Below are 6,604 nucleotides of genomic sequence, written 5' to 3'. Positions count from 1 at the left end.
AGTTTTTTTTAGCTTTTATAATGCACACACAGGCCACACAATTTTTTAGTACAGCAGATTATAGAATAGCAATATCGTTAGGATTAACAGATTACATAAAATATAGTTTAACACAAAATATAGTTTCACACAGAATATGATATAAAATAGAATTTGCAAACGAATCGCACAGGCCACACAATTTTTTAGTACAGCAGATTGTAGAATAGCAATATCATTAGGATTAACAGATTACATAAAATATAGTTTTAACCAAAAATATAGTTTCACGCAGAATAGGATATGAAATAGAATTTGCAAACGGATCGCACTGATATTGAGGTGAGCCGACGTTATCGGAGCATATGTCAAAGGCTGAAAGATATTAAATAATAACAGGAATTCATATAAAGCTACTTTTAACTCATAGCCTACCACAAGGCTGCACGCATGCTACTGTTAAAGTGCTTTGTACATGCGAGCAAACCATTGCTTCGCTGCCTTGTGCATGCATGCATGCATTCGTAATAGCAGTTATTGTTCATGCTCACTGACTGTGCTGTGTGTTTCGCACGCGCTATTCATAGAACCATCGCGTTAATCAGATTATCTCAAAATAAACTTGGCACTGGGGGATTTGGGGCTTGGCACGATAGGGATTAGCCCTGTGGCATGATAACAATTAATATTTTAAGGATCTAGTACATGATTTCCAACTGATTTGATTGTCACTAAATGTGCTTTAATCTTGTGCATAATCCTCTACATAAATCCTCTATTATCAAATAGTACAATTATTACATTTTCATCAATGATTATTTCTGGTGAATGATATTGTTATGATACTATATTGATAACAATTTCTTCTCACTTTGTAAAGAATTTACTGACAAAACACTGCTTTTCAACTAAAAATGCACAATAAATTCAAATATTTTTGACCAAAATTGTAATTGTTTGCCATTCTATGTTTGGGTCAGTAAAGCTACGGTCACAAAGGTTTCGAACGATTATTTCGTACGAATCTCCGTTTTTTTCATTGTCTTCCTGAATTTCCATTGTCTAAAAATTGTCGTACGGCGTTCGTAATGGCATTTGTGACCAGGCTTAAGGTTTCAAACAATAAATCCTCTAACATCTTCAATTTAGGAATCCGTACTATATCATGATGTTTAATATATTATACATGTATAATGACATTTCTAGACAATAATGTACCTAAAATTAAAATTCAAAATTGATGATTGTCATCGCACGTTTACACTCATGCAGGCAATATGATTAAAAGTTGGTTAATTCAGACATTACACTACTAGCAATAGTAAAGTACATGTACTTGTAAAATACATTTTCATGCTGATAACCTACACATAGACTTGCCTAACATTAGAACATCATAAATACACATCAGTATTTAATTTACCATTACTCCTTAATTGTATTCTATTTATTTACTGTCATGCTTTTTAATATACATTTCATTCACTGTAATGCAAAGAGTTTCGATAATACACATCAGTAATTCATTTACCATTACTCCTTAATTTTATTCTATTTATTTACTGTCTTACTATTTAATATATATTTCATTCTCTGTCATGCAAAGAGTTTTGATAATTAAGTACATTCAGGTATAACTTTTATGCAATAAAATAGCACAAGAAAGACATTCATAATTTACTCTTAATATCACAAATAGGCAGTGTCATTGAAGGATTCCAGGCAAGTCCAGGGGGGCGTTTCACAAAACTTGTCATCAGTGACAAATGACAATTTGTGTTATAAGCAACTGAAATCCTTGCTTCTGATTGGTTATCAGCAAATTTGTCACTGAATTTTGTAATTTGTCATTGAAAAACAGCTTTGTGAAATGGGTCCCTGGGTGTTTCGTCCCATAAATGACCAACCAGGGCCCTGTATTATAAAGAGTTGCAATTGATTCAAATCAATTGTAGCTTTTTAAAGGACGGGGCCATGGATGTCTTAGACTTATTTGATGATTGTTTTAAAGGACATTCCGCAGTAATGTTTGTGTGCATCTTGACTGTAGAGGGCCAGCTGATGGTGTATCTACCATGCACAATACCAGTGGGTGTTTCACAAAGATCCTAAGTCGAACTTAACTCTAAGTTGGACTTAACAATACACCGGTTTACGGTTGTATCAGTGCGCATGCGCAGACAGTTGACCTCGGGTCATTGGCCCTGAAACAAAGCCAATGACCCGAGGTCAGTGGTATTTATGCGTAAATTAAGATTGCGCCCATGCAAATGATGATGTGCGCGCAAAACGCTGCCCGTAGGCAGTGATATCATCATAATTTGCATGGGCGCAACCTTAATTTACGCGTAAATACATGACCTCTAGGTCATTGGCTTTGTTTAAAATGGCGCACATAACCGTAAACTGGTGTATTATGGAAAGCCGTTAGTATCTATGAAAATATTTTTTAACATTCATTTTAAATGGCATCAAATGTTGATTCAAATCATTCATATTTTTTATAATCATGGGAGATTACATGTTCTAGATGTGGAATTTATGAAAAGTCTAAAATACTTAAAAATATATTTCAGACTACAAATGGCTCTCTATAATATTTAAGTCCAACTTTGAGTTAAGTTTGACTTAGAATCTTTGTGAAACAGCCCCCTGGACTTGCCTGTTACACATATTCCTTGTTCATTTACATTCTCATATAAAAAAATATCCATGAATTCCATCCATCAGTTGAGACCCCAAGTTTCCTTCCAAACCATCTTTCATTTTCAAAACAAGCTGGTACAAGGAGTTGGTAGGGTTTGGCTCCATTAGCCTTTGAGATGTATAATTTGTTTTGAATATATAATTTTGACGATGCAAGCTTATTATGAGTAACTACCACATGTATTGCTTTACTACTGTTTAAAACAAGTGTTTGACTCGCATTTGAAAATAATTACTTAAGCAGTTACTGAGTTAGTCTTTGAGATGTATGATTTAAAAATAATAATATCATTTAACAACAATGCAAACATATTTGAGTATCTACCTCAAGTAGTTCTTTAGTCTTTACTACTGTTTAAAACAAACTTTTGGCATGGATTTGAGCATAATAAACAATAACAGAGTTGTGTTACACAATGACCAATGAGAAATAAATAACTAATAAATAACATTTCCCCAAATTGGTTTTGGTAAGACCATCGCTTCTTTTCCAACTCTCGAGTCGCTTTGCTCGACCAATGGAACATATAGTGGATTGCCATGGTCAACTTTTCTCACACATACAGTGTACATGTTTAATGTATGCCAAAAAATGTGATAGTCCTGGGTTTCAGTCCATAGCGAATCAAGAGTTGATAAAAAAGATTCAAGGTTTATGTTTTGAAGAAATTCTGAAGCAATATAACATGTTATTAAATTTGCAGCAGAATAGACTTTGGGGAAATGTTTAAAGCCATGTCCACATAAATTTAAGTACTGTTAAAATCATTTCCTTTGGCTAAAGTTAAGAGGTGGAATTCAACTCATGCATACTGTTTCAAACTTAACAAGGTGATAAAATAATGCTTAGGTAGCTTTATAGCGAAATGCAGTGACACAAAAAGATGCGTCCTGAACGCAACAGTCATAACACATCATCAGCACACTATCGCAAAGACAACGGAAGGCAAAGACGATGGTAACGCGAGCGAAGAAACATCTGCGCATGCGCGAACCATAATTGTCTCTGTCCTGTTGATTTTCACGACAGTACGCGGCCATTATAGCGTTCGTTTCCTGAACACGACGGAAGAGCTTTATCCCCGTAATTATCCTGTCGTATTTGCGAAAACGCTCTATTGATGTTTGAGGGACCGACAAAGATGTTGATTTGACAAATCTGAATAACGGTTTTAAAAAAATATTTAGTCGATCAAATTCTACCTCTAAGTCACATGGATTATGATCTCTTAAAGCCCCACTGTACTACTTGAAGCTACTTGCTCCCTCTATATAGAAAATAATGCCTAAGCGATGACCATTGGTCCCCCATGATCATCTTTTTCTTATGTTAATTGAGAGCCGAGTTTATGAGATAGCCACCTGTTAGTGACCTTGCAGGGTGGTTTTATCCCTCCTGGTCAAACTAGTACAGACAGGCTTTATAATTTATGCATCTTGCATTCCGGTTGCGTTTTTTTTGTGCTACCATATTTCGCTAAGCTACCATACTCAGCTACATATTTTGGAATGAACACAATAATATTGGACGGAAAGTTCTATATAATCATAATGTAAGTACTATGAAATAAAAGACTACGGTATATAAGCACACACACACAATAGATAGATAAATATGATCCAGAACAAACAATGGTAAATATTGGTTATTTACAATTACTATCTATCTTGGAATCTTGGAACCCACATAATTTCATCTATTTAAATACTTGACCAAACAGGTACTTGAATAGCTCTAATATCTTGAATACAACTTGTTACTACTGGTCAAATAGATCTCATCCTATTTCATGATTGTCATTTCCTTAGTGTAATAAGATAATTATTATTCAACTATTATATTTGTGTTCATAAGTTTACATCATTATATCTGATTTTTGTTTTTTCATCATTGTATAATATGTATTTCTGTTAATTCATGCATATTTAAATATTTAGATTAATCATGTAATAAACTGTATAATTGATTGTTGTAAAGCGCATAGAGAATACATTATTATGCACCATATAAAATTGACTTTATTATTATCATTGTATGATTTACAATTCTGATTCTCCAGTCAATGAAGGTGAATCTTTTCACTTTTTACATGTAGAAATGATGATCCGAGTTGTCTATTTTTGGTTTGATACCATATTGCACATGAGATGAAACCAAGGTGAATGTTAATAACTGAATGTAATAAAATACAACTTGACAGTGATTGTTGATGGTGAATCGATGATAGTGATAGTAATAATAATAGTAAGCAAATAATTACCGTTGGTGAAGGTGATGGGACAAAATATCACTTCCGAGGCGATCTGGATGTAGCTATCTTTCCGAAGCGAAGCTGAGGAAAGATAGCGTATATATTCTGATCGACGAGGAAGTGATAGTTTGCCATCGCCTAAAAACCAAAAGGTGATTATTTGCTTTATATTCCACATCTAAAACAATTTAATTACAAAAAGAAAAAGATGTGTATGCATCTACTTAAAAGACACCTAGGCCCAAATTCACAACAAAAAATTTTAAGTTTAACCCAACCCCTTGAGGGTACGGTGCGCGCATGTGTTTTCTTTATTTGCGCTCATTGGTAATGCGCGCTTAATTACGCATGTTTTAGTGCGCGTTTGGATAATCTTCAGTGAAAGTGCGTTGCCCTTTGTAGATAGTACCTCTATCTTCAATGAAAGTGCGTTGCACTGTGTAGATAGTAGTACTATCTACACAGTGTAACAAACTTTTTGTTTCTCCCTTCAATAATGGGCAATTTATCTTTCATCACGTGATTTACTTTTGACCAAACGTAGAGCAAGATTCTTAGTATGTGGAATATAATAAGATATATTTGGACCCCTTTGAAAACCATCTTAAGTTGAAAGGGTAATATCCACCGTACAACAAATCTAGTGGTTTTATACTGCTTCTAAGTGCTGTACTATATTACCCTGGCATTGGAGGAATAAAATGCTATTTTTCATACCTGCCAACTTCTCAGAGAAAAATGAAGAACGTTTCAAGGTAAAAGTAGGAATGCATTCGATTTTGTATACTTTTTATACATACATTAGTCTGAAGGTAAACAAATTAATAAACAGGAATAGTTCCTCCTAACTTGGAATGGTTAGCAGCTATGAATTTAAGCAATTTATATATTTTTTATAAAAACAATAACGGAGCAGTACCACTTCAAGATATTGTACAAAGCACCACAACATAAAGGCTAAAGAAAAAGCAATAAATAAATATATCTAAAAATCTATCACAACATTATAAATATAATATCACACAGCAAACATAAATAGATACTGACTATAAAAAAAAATGTCCTATACAATATAGTTGTGAAAAGAAAGCACCTGTATTTCAAGCAAAAAAGTTTAAGGGCGATTCAGTGCAACGTATCTCGTAAGGCATGTCACATGACATGTACTGGGTATGTAATTTTTCGATATATTTCGTCCTAAAATGAAAAGATACCTTGACCTGAGCAATGAATAAACATTAGTGATACTAGAAAGAAGCAATAGTCTATGTTCACGTCAAGAAATTTTCATTATTCAATGAAATAATTGGATAAATGTCATATATGTCTCACACGACACATTGCATGGAACCGCCCTTAGTGAGTTGTGAACAAGTAAAATGAGATGAATATTTTAATACATTTAGATTGAAACTTAACTCTAAAAACACAGCATACTGTTCATACACATAGTTTGATGAATGTGTTATAATGCCATTATAGAAACTATATTGCTATGTTAATATTATTTGAGCATCTATTTGTACCATTTCTCCAAATACAATTCAGCTCCTTTCAGACCTAAAGCAGTAAACCACCTTAAAGAACTGCCATAGCAAAACTTTGCGTGCAAATGAACAGCACAAAGCAACATTTTGTAGGAAGAGGAAGAAAAAATGCTGCATGCA

Source organism: Strongylocentrotus purpuratus, unplaced genomic scaffold, assembly GCF_000002235.5.
Source record: "Strongylocentrotus purpuratus isolate Spur 01 unplaced genomic scaffold, Spur_5.0 spur5_scaffold_17, whole genome shotgun sequence".
Taxonomy (NCBI): Eukaryota; Metazoa; Echinodermata; class Echinoidea; order Camarodonta; family Strongylocentrotidae; genus Strongylocentrotus; species Strongylocentrotus purpuratus.
Note: the sequence above shows the minus strand (reverse complement) of the source record.